Genomic DNA, 22,659 nt, shown 5'->3' with positions numbered 1-22,659 from the left:
AGCCCATGGCTTGAGCTGGGCCGAATGGCTTCATAAGTGACCAGCTCAGACCCCTCTGCTGGGGAGGGGGTGGTGGTCCCTGTCCTCCAGATGAAAAGAAGGGAGGGGATTTGAGGTGATTGCTGTCTTCCTAACAGCAGCCACGGACAGTGTTAGGGTTTTTTTTTTCAAGTTGACATTTCTCTCTACTTAATAAAGATGTCAAGCCTACTGTTCAGTCTACTCACCAAAAACCCTATTAAATCACCATTCTGCTTGGAAAAACCCCACACGTACTCTTTGAACTCTGCCGAGATAGAGATCTCTGGGTCCCAACAGTCCCAGACACAAAAGTTAAAATACTATAAGAGCACAAGGAACTTTATAGAAGAAATAGAAAATTAAAGTGGGGCGCTGAAGTGTTAGGCTCCCGATCTTTTGGCACTGTGTCTTCTGGACTTGTTTTATATAATGGTGCCCATCGGGCAGACCCTTCGTTAATGTTCTTCTGGACAGATTCAGCTGTGTTCTTCTCTTGGGCTTGTCCCTTCTCTGTGTTACTTAGCAAAGGGTTTCTGTATCCTTCATTCTTTTGTTTTCATCATTTATTTCACAATTTTCCACTTAAGCCTCAAAGATGACTATATATATGTATGTATATATATATATATATACATGTCCATAAATGTATGTGTGTATATATATATGTGTGTGTATATATATGTGTGTGTATATATGTGTGTGTGTGTGTGTGTATATATATATATATATATATATATACTTTTTTTTTTTTTTAAATCTCTGCCACAAGCTGGTAGCCTTCTCATCAGCAGCTATGAGCTGTTACCACACAGTCGGAATCAGTCTTGGGGCTTGACTAACATTAGGCTTGGGGCCGAAGAGTGGGTGTATTCACTTCGTACTCCCTTGGACTTACGCACTTGATTATGGCTGGTAGTAACCGGATTTACGTATTAAAGGCCTTTGCAGGTTATTTCCATTCCTCTCCCAAACAACATTTTTTTAAAAGTTATGTTTCTTAAACATTTAGTTCTTGCCCCCTTTTTCTTGATATTAGTCAATGGTTAGACAAAAAGAGACCATAAATAGACATTTGATTGAGAAAAGGAAGCTGAAGACCAAGTCAGCCCATTTTGGGGTTACCTGGACATGAAAATCGCTCGGTATTCTTACAGGCGTGCAATTGTGGTGGTTCTGATTCTGGTGCAGAATGACGCGTTGCGTATCACTTTTGCAGCATGTAAACGTCAGCTCCAAACATCTTCTTAATGATGAGAGCACTCCATGAACTACGAATTGCCTCCGGTGTTACTTGAAACATGGTTTAAATGGCAGTGTGTTTCATAATACGAATAGGTGTTTTGTGTAGAATTAAAAAGAAATGATGTCTTTCGTAGAGTGGACATGGGCAATGACACTCTATGGGGTGAGTACGAGGTCCCCTCTATGTTCAAACTAGCAGGGTGACGAATCTTTGTATGGTCTTTGTGTGGACGTCAGTATTTGTTTCATAGGGAATTTAGTTCTATATTTTAATCATAGTCAGTGCTTCCATATAAAGGTGCTTCCTTTGTCCACTGGTTCTTCCCACAGAGCCATATACACCAGTCGGCACCGTATCAGAGTGCCCGATGCGTCTGAGTAGAGTGCATTTGCTACAGAGGCTGTCTGCTTTTCCTTTAGTGGCAGAAGTCGGTGTCGTATGCTGAATTTAGAGAATGATTTGGGACTTAATCTCAGAAGCTTGTAAGGTGAACGAACACAGGCACAATCCCTGCTCTATAACCCTCAGCGGAGCCCCATAGGGATTGAGAAACCTATCGGGCTACCCTGATAGGACCTTTTCCCAACAAGATGCAACAAAGAGAAAGGCACAGAAAGCAAGAATGCTGCATGAAGAACGCCCGCTGGTGAGAGTTAACTTCCAGGATCCCCAGTTGGGGTGAACGTATCCACGGGGTGGAGACCCCCAGACCCAGACTCCTTCCATCTCAGGGCTCAGCCTCTCCCTAAGGTCACTGGGACACCTGAAGTTTCCTCTGCAGCAGTTGCGGGGAAGAGAGAGTGAGAGCTCTCATTGGACATTTAATAATGGAAGAGGTGTACATCACTCTCTTTCACGTTCCCTTGGCCAGATTTCGCCAAATGGACACACCCAACAGCCAGGAAAGGTGGGGAATGCCAACCTTTATCCCTTGGGAGGATGAGAAAGCTGGTGTGGGGAACACTAACCAGCCTCCGCTGGGTCCTGGCAGGTACTGGTACCTTCTTGAGCCTGATGTCTTCCTTCAGCTCCCTCCCAGCTGCTCTTGGGGGCACCCCTGGGGGAGAACCCAGTTCTTGGCAGAACAGCACAGCTCCGTCCTCGGAAAGTCAGGAGCCCCCTGAGGTTGCGTGTCAGGACTCCTCATTCTTCAGACCATCTTCCTCTGAACACCCATTCCCTGATGTTCTCTTCAGTGGGAAAGAGAGCAAGCAATCGTGTGTGGCTCCACATGGAAAAGCAGGGACATTTCTAAATACGGCCCCTAGGGGAGGGCACCCCCGCCCCCATCCTGGGCTTTAATCTGTGTCGGTTGGTGAGGAAACTGCTTCTCCTTAAGTTCTTCCAACTGCACTTGCAGGGTCCTGTTCCTGTTAACATAGCTAAATTCAAAAGAATTTCTGAGATTATCCAGTCCTTCCAACTGTCTCATTATCCGTGTTCTACGCTGAGAGCCTGGTTTCCCCCCATCGCACTCTCTGGAGATGGTATCTCCCACCAAACTCTGAAGCAAGCATTTACTGAACTGAACTCTCTCTGTAAGCTCTGGTCAGTCATCTGAGCACAAGAAGGGAAGTATGGGGGTGGGGGAGGGTCAACTATATAAAATTATTTGGGTGCTCTCTTCCACGCGTTGGGATGAAGTATTTAGATAAAGGGATTCAAATGAAAGTAGGGCTGGAAGTCTATCAAGAGAGGCAGGCAGATGCCAGAAAAAAACTTTGGAAGGGCCAGATGAGGAAAGAGAAACCTTCTCCCCACTCCCCGAAAACTCCTCTTGATTTCTGGACCTGTTGTTCCCTGCTCAAAATAGGGACGACTTGCTTGAGAGCTGTCAGTACGAGAATTTGTCAACATTATGGCCTTAATAGCTCTTGTTTGCCTTCCTGCAAAACAAAGCACTATTTATAAACTTTGTTTCTCTGAGAAAATGGGTTTGGAGTTCCAACTGACTAACTTACAAATGAACTTTGTGTGCACAGATCATTCATAAATTGAGGACTGCCTGTATTGGGCTTGTAACCCAGAGATAACATTTATCTGTGCTTTATCAGTATGGGCTTGTCAAGTTAACTTATGTTCACTCTTTTCTGCATTCATTTTGATGATAGCCCTGCTCTTAAAATTTAATACTGTCTTTATGTTTGGAGAAACATTTCCTTTGGAGGTGCCTCAAATATTCTCGTGAATTGGGAGAGCAATTTTATTTTATCTACCCATTTATCTTTAATACGATTCATGGCTATGAAAATCTTTTCTGCGGTGAGTCTGTAAATTGAGGAAAAATTGAGAGCCATTTAGAGGAAGTGGGGGAAAGAAGAGTTCTTTGCTCATATTACCCCAGTTTGTCAGATATCTTACAATATAATTACTGTGTTGGTTTGTAAAGGTTAAAGAACACTGAAGTTTATAATTCTCTTTTGGGTATGTGTTCCACACATACAAGGGGAAAAAAATCCAACACATCAAAGCAAAATGCCTTGTTAACATAAAAGTTCTGAACAGTTTATAGTTTTTCCACACAGAGACATAATTCATGGATTTTACATTTGCTTTTACAAATATCTGATGAGCCCAGTTATTTGCTCCAAGGAGCCAATTTGCAGATTACAGACCTTGTTTATCTCAAGTCTGTTTATAGGTGTAACGCCTGCACAGAACTATTCTTGCTGGCCTCGTATGGTAAAGCAAAAAGGTAGAACCTGGTCTTAGAGCTGCTCCTTCTTAGGGAACTCAGTATCCATACACAAGTGAAAAATTCTGCTGTGAGCAGAGCAGCTGACAGAATATGATCACAAATGTTACTGATGCTGTTCTGTTAGGAAGCAGAAATAGAATGCCCAGGATGGTGCAAGCTTGTCACAGTTAGATTGTCAGGGCTATGTGCTGCTGCATTGAAAAGAATACTTTGTTCCCCCCTCACACACACCCCTGCAATGGTAAGAAACTGCTTCAGCTGTTACTCTGATTTGCACTTGAGGCTCAGATGCTGATGCTAGTGTTGTTGAAATTTAGTGACTAGCAGTCATGTTTAATGGTCTTCCCCTCGTGTGGCCCTTGCTGGAAACATTTCCTTTTAGTTTTAAGTTTATGTATTTTGTTGTATCTTTTGCTGGTTCTTCTTTACTGTCAAAACCACCGGAACAATTATGATGTCATGATCTTTCTGCCCTCCCCAGTCTGCAGTCTCTTTCTCCCAAATTGTCCTCATGGATTTCAGGCACCTCTACTCTATGTTAAGTGATCAGTAACTGACTTATACTTTTGAAAGGGTTTAACAGAAATTGAACAGCAGAGCTATGGTTTAATACAAAGAAGCCTACATGGGTGTGAAAGAAAGCCCTTTATGAGCTGTAGATTACTATAGGAAAGTCAGGCATTATAATTAAATACTGTCAGGTTATTACTGAGCATTGACTGTCAAAACGTATAAAAGGCAACTTACATTTTCCCCATAAGTACACTGCTTATAATGTTTCCAGTGGAGCTCGAAGTTATTCCAATACAGCGAGAGAGTGTTTGGTGGAATCCAGTCTTAAAATGCCAACAATAGTCGTTAATGAAGGAAGAACTCTTGAAGCTACCTCCTTAAGACCCCACAAGAAATATAGTACCATTTGAATTTTTCAGCCTTAGCCAAATGAAAGCAGAATAAGGCATTGTCCTTCTTATATTTGGATGCAACCAATCAACAAACAAACAAAAGAAAAACAAACCATGAAATGCTGAATGTAGAATAAAAATCATTAAGTTTAATGGATTTCTGTTTTATGAACAGCTTGAGCTTACAGCTTTCTGGATATCTGGAGATCCATGAAAGCTTTGCTGTTATTATTCAACTTAAATCTTATATAATCTTCTCTTAACTTCCAATGTCATGAAAAATCTTTTTTCTCGGGGCGCCTGTGTGGCTCAGTGGGTTAAAGCCTCTGCCTTTGTCTCGGGTCATGATCCCGGGGTCCTGGGATTGAGTCCTGCATCAGGCTCTCTGCTCAGCAGGGAGCCTGCTTCCCCCCAATCCCCCATCTGCCTCTCTGCCTACTTGTGATCTCTGTTGAATAAATAAATAAAATCTTTTTAAAAAATCCTTTTTCTCCCTTTCTGGAGACCTCCTCCCCCCCTTCCCGCCATGCCCTGCCAGCTTGAGTCTTGTAGGTTTCAGCACTGATAGTATTTGGATTCATTTGTAGATTATACACACCAAATGGGGTTGGCACCTCTTCATGAAAATTGGACCCAGTGGGCTACTTACAGTCACTGAATGTACTTGTCTCCATGGAAGTTTATGTATTACAGCTGACATGCCACTGACCTGTGTAACCTGTCATAAAACATGGGACTTCATCATCTGTTCCGTGCCTTTGGTCCTGAACCTTGAAGCTGAAACACATGAAGAGACTTTATTGACATTTATTTTATTTTTTAAAGATTTTTTTCATTTATTTGGCAGACAGATATCACAAGTAGGCAGAGAGGCAGGCAGAGAGGAGGAAGCAGGCTCCCCGCTGAGGAGAGAGCCTGATGTGGGGCTCCATCCCAGGACCCCGGGATCATGACCGAGCCGAAGGCAGAGGCTTTAACCCACTGAGCCCCCCAGGCACTCCAACTTTATTGACATTTAAAGAGACCCGATTAACCCTATGGAGTAAAACGGCTTTCATGGAAGTCTCTGAGAAATACTTTTGTGTTCGATTCCTGGAATGTTTGAAGACTACGGCCAGGTGTGCTTTGGGGGTCAAAAGCCAGCACTACCCAGAGGCCGTTCAGAGCCGTGCAGACATACTCTTTGCTGTTGCATTTTGTTATCGTGATGATGAGGATTGCAAATGAATAAATGGGGATTCTGATTTTTTGACCGAAGTATTCCCTTAAAAACACTGCTGACTTTTGTGAAAAACATTGATTTCCTGGAACCGATAATACTATGGGTTTGCTTTGTGTAGGCAGAGTTATTGGCGTGTTTATCAGATAAATCAAACATCAAATGGGCCACGGGGAGTGGTTTTTCAATACCTTATCCTTGCAATTTGTTCCCTAAAGAAAATCATGTTGACTATTAACTGGAGTGGTCTGGAGAAAGCATTGCTTTTAGGGCCCCTGCCTCATGATGTGGAGAAGCCTAAAACCAGTGCTCCCGCACGCACCCCCTCGGTATTTTTTCATAAGCTTGAAACTAGGTATGAAAAGCCCTGTCCACTGAAAGCTTTTGCCTGAGAAGATCAACCAGAGATTGATTTCTAACCACTGTGCTCGTGGGGAAACCGAACGCAGTAGCCAGGACTGAAAGAAGCAGCTAGAAAGAAAAAGCAAAATGACCTCCCCGGCGCCCACCTGACCGTGTCCCCAGAGGATGAGGATCGATGTCTTCTGATATTCACAGTTAAAGAAATTGCTGGAATTCTGCATTGCATATGCGCTGCCCATCAAGATCTCTCACCCAGGCAAGACAAATGCTCTTTATTCAGGAGGTGGGAAGCAGGAGGCGTTAAGAGCTGTATAGCTGGATTTTTTTTTTTTTAAACATACAATCTTTCATTGTTGCTTTCTTCGCAGAGTTGGGCATCAGTCATCACCCTCCAAAGAACTCCCTGTGCGTTAGCCGTCACTTCCCATCTCCCCCAGCCCCTCACCCCCAGCTCCTGGTAACCACTAGTCTGTTTTCTCTGTCCGTAGATTTGACTGTTCTTGACATGTCATGTAGATAGAATCGGGCAGTATGTGGACTCTCGTGTTTGGCTCTTGCACTTAACATAATGTTTCCAAGCTCCGTGCCCCTGGGAGCGCGCACGCCATGCTGATTCCTTGGTAGGACTGAATTCTGTTCCCTTCCGTGAAGGTGCTACATTGTCCTGACCCACTCGTGAGCTGACAGCCATTGACCGTTGTTCCTTCTTGGCTCTCATGAGTTCCTGCTGCCGTGAACATTCCCAGACAAGCTTCTGGGTGGGCATGCTTTCATTTCTTGATGTAGCTGACGTGTAGGCATTTATAAATGAAGATAGTAAATGATCCCCCCTCCCCCCGCCAGCCCCGCTGTCATTGTTTGTTTCACTGTTCTCTCTTCTAACCTATCTCACTTTTCCAAAAAACAATTTTCCTTGAGCAGGTGGTTGTTAGAAGAGTAAGAACCTCAATGAATTTTTCACCACTCCCAGCCACCAGACTCTCTCCTACACACCGGATATGTGTTTCAGCATTTCTCAGACGGCTTCGCTTTCCAGATGCCAGGGCTGGGGTGTAGATGGGCCTCCTCAAACCTGAAGTGATTGAACCAAAAAGTGGGAGGAGCTGGGATTGGGACCCACGTCTATTTCACTCTTCATCACAGGGCTGTCTGCTGCCTTCCCCATCCCAAGATTAACCCACCTGTTCAGACTCCTGTTCCCCTGTCAGAGAACTCGATTTCTCTGCTTGAGCGTCCCCATCCATCTGATTTGGTTGGGAAAACTAAGAAATGTGGCTCAGGACCCTTTATCACACGCCCAAGGACTGGAGCAGGCATCCGTATTCCCCCCTTGATAAAGTGATCATGTCCTTTTCTGTTTGAGCGAGGGGCTCAGTCCAGCCCAGCCCTTAGGCTCTGCCCCGACACTCTGTCTCCTCACCTGAATCTCACCTCCTTGGGGCCAGACCCGCACATCCTGCCACCGCTACAGCCTGTTTATCCGCTCGGGCCGACACTGCTTTACACCTGTCCACATCCAAAAATCCGAGCTCCCTGCGACGCCCTTCTCTGGGCACAGCTTGGGGCCTCCTGCTTTTTCCTCCCAACTGCTGCCCCTCCCGCCCACTCTCTTCGAAACTTACCACCACTCCTTCTTTCTGCAAAGGAATAGTTACTCCTCCTGCTTTCTGAAACTCTCAAGACATAAGTCCTTCACCTGTCTCTTCTCTTCCGTTCTGTGTGGTGGCCCAGTCCCCTGGCCTCAGACGTAGCAGTGGGGCTGGCCTCCAGGATCAGATACACTGCACACCCCACAATGCGAGCCATCAGGAATTCAGAGGAGTCTTTCAGAGGCCAGTTGGGTAGGAAGCCTGAGTTTTATAGGATGTTTCTTGAAATTCTTTTGATTTTTCATTTCAGGGAGTTTCTCTGTGTTATGCACAAGCCTATTAACTGCTTACTCCCTCCTTCGTGAATGCAGATGGGAACGCGAAAGGGTCATTTTTCTCATCTATAGGACAGGAGGTTGAAATTTGGGGCTAAAACAAAGTTGCACATTACCTGTGAATTTCAGCCACCTCTGCCCTCCAGCCTGTCAGGTGGACAATGGTAAAAAAAAAAAAAGGCCTCTAATGGCTGAGAAGGTCATAAATGGGGAAAAATAGGAGAGACATGTCTCTTCAAGGGATTCCAAAAAGTTCCACTTGACAGAAGAGGTGAGGACAAATGGATTTTCTGCAGTCTCTGGGAGAGGGTTAGAACGAACAGTTCTGTTTGAGTCTGAATGCGCTTTGCTTTTGCTGACCGGTCCGTTCTGCCTCAGTGCACAGGTCTCCTTCGCAGGAAATCGGAAAGGAGCCAGGTGGGTACAGATTGGTCTCCATCCTCCTGTCTTTACCCCGCTACACACACACCACCCCCTTAGAACAGGTGCATTAAGGAAACGTATGGTGAATTCATTACAGTGTTTATCAGGACATTTTTATGGCTCTTTTGTTCTAAATTTAACTGATGGCCAATGAGAGACTTAATGTGGGGATGTGGGGGTACGAGGGGAGAGGGTGAACTCACCAAAGCCCCACGCATCGGAAGCTTTGCTGAATCCATCTGTTTTGCAAAAAAGTCGAGTCAGACTCCTGGATGGTCACTGGATGATGAGGGGTTTTCTTTAATTATTAGTTTTTTTCTGAAATATAACTATATTAAAAATAACCCCCAAACCTCTCGTACATTCGATCCCATATTTTGTTTATTTTGTATTTCAGTGTCCTTGCCATACTTGTTTTCTTTTTTTTAACTAAGAGAATTAACTAATTTGTTTTAAATCCCTAGAAGTATAAAAGGTGCCTTATAAATGTCTAAGGAAAAATAAGTTTCTTAGTTCTGTTCCCAAGTCATCAAATTCACTCCTAGTGGCACTCCTAGAGGCTCCATTACTGTTTTCTTTCCTTAGCATTCACGTAGCCTGAAATACCTTTCAGGATATTTTACAACTACATAAGCAAAAATATGTTTGTTAAAAAAAAAAAAAAAGAAACCATAATGTTTACACCATGCAAACTGTTCTTTACTTTTTTTTTTTTTTTTTGTAACCTAACCGTGTATCCTGGAATGTCTTTTTGTCAGAACTTAGAGAGCAGCCTTACTCTTTTTAGTATCTAAATAGTATTCAGTTGTATGGTTTTGCTACAAGCTGTTCCGGTCCCACATTGATGGACTTTCGCTTGTTTGCAATTATTTGCTACTATGAACAATGCTTGGGTGAATTACTTTCTATAAATAGCATTTTATATGTCAGCAAGGATCTCTGGAGGAGAAATTACTCAAGTGGAATTGTTGGATCAAAAGGAATGTGCAGTTTTAATTTTGATAAACCTTGCCAAATTGCCCTCCAATTTGGCATCCGCGCTAATGTACGCTCCCACCAGCACTGCGTGAGTGCGCCTTTTCTCCACAGACAGTGATATTAAACTTCATGGTCTGTGCCAATCGAAGAGGTGAAAAAATACTATCTTTTAGTAGCTTTCATGTGAGTTCGCTCATTACAGTGATGATTGAATATGTTTTCACATGTTGAAGAGCCATTCCTATTTGCTTTTCTGAGAATTGCATGCTGACATTCATTGCCCGTGTTTTCCGGGGTTTTTGGTCTTTCCAGCAAATGGATTTTTAGGAGTGCTTAGTAGTTCAAGCAAATTCGTCCTTTTGTCTTGTACTTTTCAATTGTCCCATTTATTTTTTGACCTATTTTCTTTATGCAGGATTTGTTTTTAAAATTATGTAGTTGTATCAGATTTTGTTCTCTGGCTTTCTGCCTTTTTTTTTTTTTAAGATTTTTGTTTATTTATTTGACAGAGAGATAGAGAGCACAAGTAGGCAGAGAGAGAGGGAGAAGCAGGCTCTCCACTGAGCAGGAAGCCTGATGCGGGACCTAATCCCAGGACCCTGGGATCATGACCTGAGGTGAAGGCAGCCGCTTAACCTACTGAGCCACCCAGGCACCCTCTGCTTTTTGATATGCATAGGTCTTCTCCAGTCAAACATTATGTAAAAAAATGGTCTCGTAGGTTTGCTTAGTATTTTTTAAATCATAGCTTTATGGAGCTAGAACCCACATACCATAAAATGTACTCTTTTAATGTGTACTGTTTAGTGGTTTTAGTGCATTTATGGAGTTGGGCAACCATCACCACAATCTAATTTCAGAAAATTTTCATTACCCCCAAAAGAAACCCCATATGCATTAGCTGACAACTCCCCCTTCCGCACCCCCAGCCCCCAGGAACCACTAATCTGCTTTCGTTATGGATTGGCCTATAAATGGAGTTATATAATTTTTAGTCCTCTGTGACTGACTGCTTCTACTCAGCATCGTGTTTTCAAGGTTCTTTCTAGTATTTTTATGTTTTCGGTTTTTGCATTTAACTCTTTGGTCACCCTGGAATTTGTTGTAGTGTAGATTAGGAACTAGGGATCTGATTCGACTTTTTCCAGGTGGTCATCTAAGTATTGAATGTTCCTTCTCCCGTTATCATGCGCTGAATTCGTTATGTCTTTGAGTTTATGTATTTTTTTTTTTAATTGATCTTACTTGCTGTTCCTGTGCCAGTGCCCACTGATGTAGTTTCCGGAGCTTTATAATAAGTATTTCTGTTACCTGCTCCGTTAGTCTTTCCTTATTGCTTTTTGCATCATTTCTCTGGATATTCCTTCCTATTTATTTTTCCATATGAACTTCAGAGTTAACTTCCTCATGGCATTTTTTGACATTGTATCAAGCTTATAGGTTCATTTGGGGGAGAATTACTGTCTTTCTTGATAGTGACTTCCTGTTTAAGAATAGGTAGAGCTTTCCAGATGTTCTCGGCCTCTCTGTTCCTCAGGAGTGTTTCAGATTTTTTTTTTTCATACCTCTTGCATATTTCTCATCCAGTTTATCATCTGAGTACCTTGGATTTTAGTTGCTGTTAAAAATGGGGTGTCTTTTTACCAGCTGTCATTGAGGAAGGCTATTGATTTTTGCATATGATTTTTGTTAATTACCTTATGGAATTCTCTAATGGTCTACAGTAGTTGTTCAGCTGATTTGCTCAGATCTGCAGCCACAGCATATGCAAGTAATGATTTTATTGCCTCTTTTCCAATTTTATACCCCTCCTTCCTTTCTCTTTTGTAATTAAATTGGCTAATTCCTCTGGAACAGCTTTAGATCACAGCGACAACGGTGGACAGCCTGGTGGTGTTTCTAACGTTAATGGAATGCTTCTTGTGTCTTCCCCATTAACAGTGAGGCCGCCTTTGGGGTTGAGCAGGGTTAATGTCCATTGGTGTTTGTAAGGCTTTATCACGAGCAGAGAGCAGTTTGGAAGTGCTGCCAATTCTCCTGCAGTGACGTAATGGTAGGCTGATTTTCCTTACCAGCACTGAGGACTTTGAGTGGGAAGTCCACGCTGGAAGGGAAGAAGGTGGCAATTATATCCCAATCCCCTGCTATTTTTCTTTTGCCAATCAAGTGAAAAGACCAAGGAGCTATACGAATATATAGCACCGTATTTACCGATCCATGAGGATTAGGTAAGGGCTTTTGCTAAAGGAGAAACAGAGGAGAGGAGAGAAAAAGGGATAGGAAGGAATAAAAGGTAAAAATGTCTTTTTCTTCACTGTTCCCTCCTTCCCCCCAATCAAGGCATGGGATAAACCAAAATATTTCTAGGGTCATTTTCCCCCCCAGAATATTATGAGCCAAAGAACGGTACAAAACAGAAATTATCAGCAAACGTGATGAAGAGTTCAAAGAAGGCTTAGAAGAAACAGTGAAATCTACCATTTGTAAGCAGAAGTGACTAATAAAAGAGTTCCAAATATTGAGAAATCACTGAAGGGAAAGGCATTCGTGCCGAAACATGTTTACATGTAGATTCTTTTTGATGTTGCCATTAAGAGAGCATTTTGATCTCTCGCAAAGAAACTGGAGAGGTATTTTATGTGCTAACCCTGAACCTGACATTACTCTAGTCATAAATACTAGGACGGGCTGTCCCTTGCATTAGCAGAATCAGAAAACAGTGACAACTGAGCCTTTGATGCTTGTTGGAAACGTTTAATATACAGAGCTGGTAGGTTGTGGTTAAAAACAAAAGGAGTTTAGGCTGACTCCACAAATGAGAGAAGCTGGTGGTGATTCTTGGGGACTCACAATCCCATCATCTGTATGGCATGCGGGAAAGAGAGAGTCCTGGGGAGTGAACAGACTGCATGGGTATGCCCCCTGCTCCAGCCCAGAGGATATGCGCACCCCTGGCTGATCTTGCACCAAAGCCCCGGATGTGACTTTCACACTGCACTCTGGGTACGTGTCTTCTCATCTTCCTGAGCCTGGAGCAGGAGGATCTGGTTCTAACGTTTGCTGGCTGATGAACTTGACCAAGTTCCTAAACCTCTCTGAGCTTACTTGCTCATCAGAAGCCGTGCCTACAATCGAGGACTTGTGCTTGTGTGGGTTGATTAGCTATTGTATGCATCTAGCATAGCACAGGGCTTTGTGGGAGCAGTCGCTCTGTAAGTGTTTGTAGATGGGCAGAGGAAGCAGTGGAGAGGAGGAAAGAAGGAAGAAGTCCATGTATCAGGCGCCATGATACACAGAGAATGCTGGGAAGACTCGTACAGAGAACCACAGCAGGATGGGGATGGAGAAGGGTTTACTGGAAAGATTTGTCTGAGAGATGAGTTAGGAAGACTAAGTCGGCAACATGTTCCAGGGAGTGCAGAGAAGGGCAGTGTTTTCAAAGGCTGTCAAGCAGTCAAGGAGCCTTAAACCCAGGGAGGCATGAGTAAGAGATTATGGCCGAGGCAATCAGAAGTTACGAGGTGGTAGACGGGATCAGTTGTCAGACCTGCGGTTGAAGAAGGTCTTGTTTGTCTTGCTTGAAATATCATTATGAAGGGGGTGGCTGGAAGCATGAGGACACTATTATGTTCATATTTTGGAAACCTTGCAGCAGGGTCTACGGGGCGGGTTTAGAAACTGGTGGGAGGGACTGGGGTCTGAACCACGGTGATGCTTTCTTCCATAGTCCCCACAAATCCTGACATGGTGCCAAGCACGTAGTAGGTCTTCAGGAGAAACTTCTGGATGGACTTGAACAAAAGCTGTTGTTTTGTCTGGCATCAAATTTTCCATGATTCACTTGCTTTACCATTTATAGATTAGTCTCATGCAGATTTGATCATTTCCCCCCAAATTATATTTTGCCCTCAGTTGAATTCTTAAACCATGTGTGTCATGGCATAAACACAGCTAGTCTACTTAAAGCGTGTCGTGCAAATGTCATTGTCATAAAAGAGATCTTAAAGGGCATTAGCCTCAAACTGCATGAAAAATTGCCACTCAAGTGTTGCCCTCTCCCACCAAAAAATGGCCTATGTGCAGAGGGATAATTGTTCCCAGCCCTAAATGCTGTAGGTTTTGCTCACACTCTCTTTCAAAAAAGCTTTCCCTTTTTTAAGATTCTTTCAAGCCTCTTGGTTCTCTCAAAAGAGAGAGCTTATAAAAGCTCTTAGTTCCTGATGGATTTCAAATGTTGCAAGTTCAATGTCTCATTTAGGGGAGATGATCCTCTCCTACTTAGGATGGCCATAGGCACAGGGCATGGAGGGCCACGGTCAATGCCAGATACGGCAAGAGATCATTGTACTTACCATGACTGGATGAATGAAAAGAACATTGGATTTTATATTCAATCAGTCCACTCATATTTTTTGAGATTCTACGTTTGTGCCGAGTAGGTTGCTGAGAAATTGGTCCCTATTCTGTGACCCTGTACATCATCATTATTGTAGTAGAGTAGGTGAACAAGTAACTGGTCGATTGCAATAGAGGGAGCATCTAGGAGAGGCCCCGACTCTCCCTTGGGAGGCCATGGGAGACTACCATGAAGATCCAGAGTCTCCTAGACAGAAAGAGGACTGAGGTAGATCTTAAAAAAAAAATTGAAGCATTGTGGATTTTGCTGTGGATTTATTATGAACTTTTCATATATCCATCAAAATTGCCTTTGAGCCGTGGAGTGTCTAGAAGGTATGCTTGGCTACCATGATGGGACTCAGTAGGACCATTGGTCTTCTCAGACCCCAGCTGTAGGGTGTGTGTGTGTGTGTGTGTGTGTGTGTGTGTGTTTCCCTGTGTGTCTTGACCATGTCAATTGTCCAAGGAGCACAAATCATAGAGGCCCATGGCCCGAAAGAGCAGAGCCTGGATAATATCTCAGAAGAGATCTCCAGGTCATGGGATGTGTGCTGTTGCCATAGGCAGTGTTCCTGAAGTTGGAGCCATTGTGCTCTGTGTGGTTTTAACAGTGTAGTGTCCTATCAGTTGGGATACACGGAGCAGCCATCCCGCTCTGACAGGGAAGCCGGGATCAGATTGCTCTCAAGGAGAATTCGCTCTGTGATCAAGGTGCTGTGTGGAGCGTGAGTGGCTGTCAGATAGGTGTGGAAATCTCGAGGGTATTTGAACAGGACCCATGTGCACCGGCAGGAGGAGACATCAAGGGGACACCGGCCCGTGAGGTGACATTCTGATCAGATCCTGGATAGCAGACCAAAGTGGTGGCTTCTGTCACAGCCAAGAGAAACGTTGAACGTGGGCCAAAGGAGGTAGGCTTGTCGGGAGAGTATGAGTGTCTTTCTAAATTCGGTGTGTGGAGTGGCAGCCCACCTACACTCTGAATTTTTGTGTTTGGAAGCGATGTCCGGAAGAGGGAAGCGGAATTCGTCTACATTATAAATGCTGCTTTATTCAAAACACACTGTATGAATTAATGTGCTACTTCTCCTCTTTGGGAAAGCAAAGGTTTTCACGGTAGTGTTTCTTTTGAAGCAGCAGAGTGAAACTTTAACAGGAAAAGACTAGTTTAGTCCTATTTTAAAAGGGTCTCATGGAAGTTGTTCACCGGTCTTTGGGGGGTTGCTCTCTGCCACATAGTGTCCTAAGAATTCAGGGGCCACTTGGTCTCTAGGAATAGAATGAGTTGGTGAGAGAGATGAGTGTGGGTCATTTTGGGTCCAGGGACAAGGGATGCTTGAGATATTGAGCCATTCAAGGTTCTGACTCTGTGCTGTAATTGCTATTTCTAAAGCCAACCTCTGCAGGTGCACGGGGGCAGCTCTGATGGGCAAGAAAGTCACTCTAGCTTGTCACTGAGAACTTGTGTCCTTGGATGGTATCTAACCACACTGCCCCAGGTCTCCCACTGTGAATATACATGTGCACGTTCCTTTCCAGGATTAGATGTCTCATACCGTTAAGAGCCTGGGCACAAGTTAGAAAGGAATGACTAACACAGATACTTTTTTTTCCCCCCAATTTAAAGACGTTGCTCTTTTTGCCCTGCCTCTTGAACAGGATTTCTCTGTTCCTCGTTTATGTTCAGTCTCCTCCAGGGAAATGTCAGTTTTTCAGACCCGCCACTTTGGGTAGAATCACAGAATGTTAGATCTAGAAAAGACCATGGAGATCTAACATACGCAGTTGGAAGTGCCTGTAGGATAGCCACGTAGAGACACCCAGCAGGCATTCTGGAAGACATATCTAGATCCTGGCAGAGGGGTCAGGGCCTGACTTGTGGGTTTGAGAGTCCCTCCCTTAGAGGGAACAGGCAGCACACATCTGGTGAGGTCGTTCTCCTGCCCAATCCCACTGGAAGCACCTTCACGTTTTCCAGAATCATCTCCGCTACTCAGAAGGGCCTTAGAGACCCTGCATAGAATGGTCTCCGTGTTTCCCTCCCACTACCGCCTCCCCACACGTGCACCTCCAACCACAGTGGTCTGGTGACCACGCTGGGATGCACATGTTCGTCAGCTCTCTTGTCTAAAACTGTTCTCTCCTCTTCTACTTCCTTCTGGAAGCCTGCTGTCGTGAATTCGGGTTGTGAAAGACCAAAGGGAATCTGGTGGTCTGTCGTGATCGAGAAAGCATATTGTCTTTCACCAGTCACAGATCTCATGTGACTTGCCGAGAATAGTTTTTTCACATTTTAAGGGACATCTGAGGTAACGGAGACTGTCCTGTCTCCCAGCGCAGGCAGGTATCTGTCCATTCTGACACCCATGACACACGGGTGTACCGCTGCTTCCGGGCAGTAAAATCAATGGGAAGTTACTCAGTTTTTTTTTTCCTTTTTATCCTTCAACGCACATTATTGTCTTTCCATTTTACATATCTCCAAGGATGCTGATGTTGAATTACCCCCTTTGTAAAGTCATACCCGTTTTTTAGTTAGTATGCAGAAATTCTTATTTCTCTCCGCTGTCAACTCCTTGGTCTCTTCAGGCAAATTACTTAACCTCTGCCTTCATTTATCATCCATAAAATGGGCCTAACGGTGACTCGCCTGTTTTTTTAGAAGGATACATAAAACCTCAAATTGAAACATTTCGAAAAATGTCTTAAAATGTGGAATTATAAACATAAGGCTTTATTGTTGCTACCATACTGCTTAGAGTCAAGAAAAAAGCTGAATCCTTGACAATTTCACATCGACTATGTCATATGATGTATTGCGTAAGAATACGGCACTTGACGTCAGAAGAGATGAGTCTATATTTGAGCTCTGTGATTTCCCAGCTGTGTGTCCATTACTGAATTACCCGACCCTTTAGTTTCCTCCTCTGGAAACTGGGAATCCCGATGTGGTCACTGCCTGTTAGAATTGTTGAACAGTTATAGTGTGCAATGGTCATCCTTGGAAGACCCCTTTTAAAACTGTAGAAGAGCATATTCATTTTTTAAATTTATTTTTTAAGATTTTATTTATTTGACAGAGAGAGAGAGAGCATGTGCACAAGCAGAGGGAGAGGGAGAGGGAGAAGCAGGCTCCCCACTGAGCAGGGAACCCAATGCGGGACTCCATCCCAGGACCCTGGGATCATGACCCGAGCTGAAGGCAGAGGCGCTGAGCCACCCAGGCGCCCCAGAAGAGCATATTGAACAGTGACCGTCATGGTCCAGTCATTCTGCTGGCTATAGAAATAGGTCAAAAATGTATTTTGATTCCCTTTTCTAAGATACCTCTTGGCTCGTCCTAAATGCAGAAGGACAAAGGAGAGTGGAAAATGTAGCAGAGGATATAAAATTGGCAGATGCTGTGAATGACTTCTGGGCAGTCCTGAGGTTGAAAGGGACCAAAGTGACATGCAGACTGCACCGGACCCACATGGCCCACGCTGAGGCCAGGTTCAGGAGGGAGGGCCCTGCAAACGGGCCCTGCTAACACGATAAAGCTGACCGATGCTTTGCTAGGGTCTGTCCAGAGGCATGGTGTGCTTATTCTTGAGTGCTCCTCTGAGCAGCCGTGGACAAGCTAAAACTCGGGTGGCATGCTCTGTGGGACAAGAGGGACCTCATGGGAGCTGGCTTGGCTTCCCTCCCTTGTTTCTCTCAAGTTAGGTGCAGATACGGCGGTGTTTTGCGTTAAATTGTGTCCCCTGCCTCCCCAGATGTGGAAGTCCTAGCCCCCTGTATCTATGAATGTGCCGTTAACTTGAAAATAGGGTCTTTGCAGATGACCCTGTTGAGATGAGGTCATTAGGATGGGCCCTAGGCCAGTAGGACCAGTGTCCTCATAAAAAGAAGGAATTTGGACATCAAGACAGATGCTGGGAGAATGCCACATGAAGACGGGACTGAAGACAGGCCAGTGAATACCAAAGATAGCCTGCCAAACACCAGAAGCTAGGAGAGGGGCCTGGAACAGATCCTTCTTTCATGGTCTCCGAAGGAACCAACCCTACCGATATCCTGACCTTGGACTTCCAGCCTGCAGAACTGGGGGAAATAAACATCTGTTGTTGAAGCACCCCCCTTCTCCCAGTGTGGGGTACTTTGGTTTATGGCCGTCCCAGAAAGTCAACACAGGCGGGTAGGCCATTTTCCCAGACCCATCTGCTTTTCTGTGACCTTGGCCCCGTCGTTCGGGCTTTATGGTGAGGTTACACATGGAAGGCATTTGTTGCCAGTGTCTAGGAAGAAATGACAAGATTTTCTGTGGTTTGGCTTTTGAAAGCAAGTGCATTTAAAGCCTCCGCTCAAGGTTTGGGGTTAACTTCGAACGGGGTTTCTTAAATGTTGTAATGACTTCCCTCCTGTAACCTCCCCTGGACGGGAGCTTGTGTTTTTTTGAGAAGGAAAAAGGATACCATTGAGCAGCGTAGTTTGGTCCATCGCACAAAACCCTGCATTCAGTTATTATTTTTCCAGGCTTGGACACTTGCTTGAGAATATTTGGTGTTCTGTTGTACGTCCCCTTCAGTTCGGGGTTTGGCAAGTCCATCACAAAGGGAGGGAATGTTTCTTTTTTTCCTTTTCACTTTCCTTGGGCTTGCCTGTTCTTTCTCTGAAAGATGCTAGAATTCCCCCCAGGGAGAGGGCCTGCCTCTTTCCTCTTTGGGAAATGTTGATTTATATTATATGAAACATTTGTTTTTCATAGAAACTTTCATTTCAACATGTTGAAATAGTTGGTTCTAATTTATATGTGAAAAATAAATAAACGTGTCATGGAAAGGCTCTCAGGGTACAGTTACATAATAATTATGTGTGCCCTCCCCCAAAGCCTTAACATGGGAGACCTCACCTCGCTGGTGTTTCTAGAGCTCCATGGTTTCTCACAGTCCGTCCCCAGATCTATGAGAACACATCAGAAATAACTGTTGCGACTTGGAGATAACTTTTGTAAGTGTGTCGTAAGTAATTGTATCTCATGGTGGCAATCTCGTAGCTCTACTTAATAGCCGGGACAATTAAGGCTCAGTAAAGTGCCAAATTAAAATTAAAATTAGATTAAAATGGAGGATTTGGTGATGTCTAACCCAGCGCGATGGTTGTTTTCTGTGTTCTTATTAACTGGGGTCCGGGGGTGGCTAGGGCAAGAGAGACAGGGGTGCTTGGAGGAGAGAGAACATTTGACCCTCGGGTGAGAAGACCTGGTTCCGGCCCCAGGACATTTGACTTGTCAGGCACTTGAGAAAATGAGGGAGGTTCCCAATGCCATGCTTCACACTGAAATATTTAGGGAGTCAATGGTATTTCTGGGATTTGCTTGCAGGCAGAGATCGACCACGAGTTGGTCATTATTGGTGCTGCATATCTTGTCTTCTCTTGCAAGTCCTTTGGGCTCGTTTGAAATTTTCCATGTAGTAGTTAAGAGAAAATGTTATGCTTCTAAATGTCTACCTTTAATTCTTTCCATCTACTCTTCTACTGGATGCTTTTCTTTAGCTCACTTACTTCTCCCGAACAACAGACTCCTTCCTGGGAAAGCAAACAAGCCCTTTCCGTTGGTGTGATCCTAACATATGTCTTATTAGAGGCTTTCTGACGCCTTGCCCATTTTTAAAAAAAAAAAAATTTTAACAGATAATACGGTGGCTCTGTTTTCATAATAAATTCAGAAGCTGCTCTCTTTTCCTCACCAGTTTGAATTGTAAAAAAAAAAAAAAAATGCAGCACAAAAGATTAGAGTACTTTAAAATAAATTTCAGCTAATTATACATACAACCGCATTCACGAAATGTGAATATTTTCAGGGCTTTCTTTGCTACCGAGTGCCACCTGCTCATGATTTAAATGGGCACAAATTTAGTTCCATTAAACGAAATACAGCAACTCTTCTCCTAGAGCACCGAGTTGTTAGGTCCTATTTTGGAGGTGGGAAGCCAGTCCTAGGGTTCCTTTGTGAGCTCCGGGCCCATGTCGACCGTTGGTGACTTGAATATTTTGCAGCCTTGTTTTACCAGTCCCAACCGGGAAGTAGTGTGTGATCAAGCCCCTTTGGGTAGTGTTAGAGCAGTTACCAGGCCTCTGAATTGAGGAAGAGAATACTTGCCTTGGCTTTTACAGCTCATTAAGGAGACTTTTTACGATCTATTGCCAAAAAAAAAAAAAAAAAGAGAGAGAGAGAAAGAAAAAAGAAAAAAGGAAGAAAAAAATTCTCCCTCAAAACTTTATGTTCTTGGCCCAGATTTTGGTCACCCCAGAAGCTGTGGGGTCCCACCTTGCCATTTTAAAGTTATAAAGTCATTCAGAGGAATCCATTCATGTGGACCATTCAGGATCTCTGTGCATCCAGAAGATGGTGTTTCTGGGGGGTTCGGGTTCGCTGGGGCAGCTTTCCCACCCAGAGAAGGGCTATCAAACGCTTTTTTACGAGAAGGGCTTTCTAGGAGGGCCTCATCTGCTACATTTGGAAGGTTAAGAAAAAAAAGAAAGAAAAAGAAAAAGAAAAATCCCACAAGCTGAAGTGCATATTTACCATGCTTGCAGAAACCTGATTTCCTTCCAGAAACTTCTTTGTCTCCAGATCTCTGGACCTGAAGTCCTTGATATGGTTTTGGCCACAGCTGTCTATCAAGAAAGGAGGAAGGAGCAGCTTCTCTGTCCTGCAAGTCCTTATTTTCTCAATCTTCCCCTCTCTCTACCCCACCCCACACCCTTGCCCTACATTCCTTTCCATTCTGCCCTTTCAAACACTCCTCCCTCCCTTAGAAAAGCTAAAAATAATGGTAATGCTTTCCAGTGATCTTCCCTCATTAGGATCGCAGATGCAGGCTGCAGGCAAAGAGGAAATCCTTCATGGGCTTGCCGGTGCAGAACTGCATGCTTACAAATCTTGGCTCACCCCAAGATTTTCTGATGAAAATCTCATCTTGGCTTTTCACTCTCACTCGAGTCCCCTTCTTCGAACAGGACTTAGCGTCATCACACACTCAGAAAGAGACCTTCCCTCTTCTAGGCACCCTGACCCTGAATGCCAGGCCCGCCCCCCCCACCACACCCCACCCCCACCCCAGGTTGCTTGCAGATTCAGAGAAGCAGGGACATACCTGTGTCCTCTCGCTGTGCTTGGGGGAGCCTTAGGCCATTGTGGCTACACTCCAGATTTTAAAGCCTCCCCTGTTACTTATTAAAGATCACAGACCCATTCTTGTGTTCCCAGGAGGGTGCTGACCTGCAGACCAGGGCCCAGAGGAAGTGGGGAAACCTGGAAGTTGGGTCTTCTACGCACAGTCCCCAGTTGTAGGCATCCGTGCTCCCTAACTTGGCTGGCCTGCCTGGACAGCTGGGGTTACTGTGGGAACAATGCAAGGAAGGCCCTTGTCACATTCCTCTGGGGTCAAAGGCACAACATTTCTAACACTCTTGGTCCCTATTGGCAAGAGGGAAAGACAAGGAGCGTGGAAGCAGAGGCTTAGAGAATGCAGATGACTGTAGAAATCCCTGAACTCCCTTGTTTCCCCTGGAATTAAAAACCGGGGCCCAGAGAAGTCCTGTGACCTCCTCAGGCCCCCCAGCCAGTTGGTGGCAGACCCAGGAGACAGGAGTCTTCTAACTTCTGGTCCCCAAATACCCTGATGTGTCTCTTAGCGTTTTGAATACTTCAGGCCTGTCGTGGAAAAGAATTATGGGTAAATATGTATTTCGTCATGTTATCATGTGCTGTCACTGAGTTGGGATTTAGGGATGACAACCTCTGTTACTTTGGCTAAGTCCTTTCAGCAACCGTAGGATAGGACGGGTGTAGCCCACTGACTGCATCTTCAGTAATCCTGTGGGAAGGCGTTGGCCTTGAGCCCCTAACCCAGAAGTTAGGGTTCATTTTTATGGACCTGTCTTCTCTGCACTCAGCTATGGATACCTGAAGCCATCTAAATCCCTCTGAGCCCTGACCGTGCTGAGGCTCTTGCTTAGAAAGGAGCTGAAGTTATAGAGGTTAGGACACATGACAATAGAATTACTGGGTAACATTTGTCACACATGCCTTGCTACAAGGTATTACAGTGCGTCGTTCAACTGGGAGGGACTGGGTCATTCTTATTGTCTGAGCCCGCCTTCCTGGAAGGAGTCTTCTGCAAGCCTTCCTTTAGCATATGTGCAAGCCAATAAAGGGATTTCATTTAAGATTTTTACTCTTTTAAAAATACACACTGGTATGTGTATGCCCTGGTCATGACCTGTCCCCCAACGAGAAGAATTAGAGACAATATTTTTGAGAAGACGCTTCTAGATGATGAGGCCAATTTTCCTTTCACAGGAAAAGGCACCGTACATTTCTTCTCATCCGGAAAAGCGGGGCTGCTGGGACATGGGCCTTCCCCCATAGAGTGCCACGATGGCCACGGTGGGAAGCGACCAGCAGAAACCACCGTGGCCCCGTGTGCTCTGCCTGCTGCT

The 22,659-nt window shown here is 44.5% G+C and overlaps 1 protein-coding gene across 2 annotated transcripts in view; it reads left to right on the top strand.

Annotated features, from left to right (window-relative positions):
• The window catches only part of ATXN1 (ataxin 1), a 317,212-nt gene that overhangs the window by 92,013 nt on the left and 202,540 nt on the right, over window positions 1–22,659 (top strand). The window lies entirely within an intron of this gene.

Source organism: Neovison vison, chromosome 1, assembly GCF_020171115.1.
Source record: "Neovison vison isolate M4711 chromosome 1, ASM_NN_V1, whole genome shotgun sequence".
NCBI lineage: Eukaryota > Metazoa > Chordata > Mammalia > Carnivora > Mustelidae > Neogale > Neogale vison.
The sequence above is the reverse complement of the archived record's forward strand: the minus strand, read 5'-3'. Positions and strand labels throughout refer to the sequence as shown.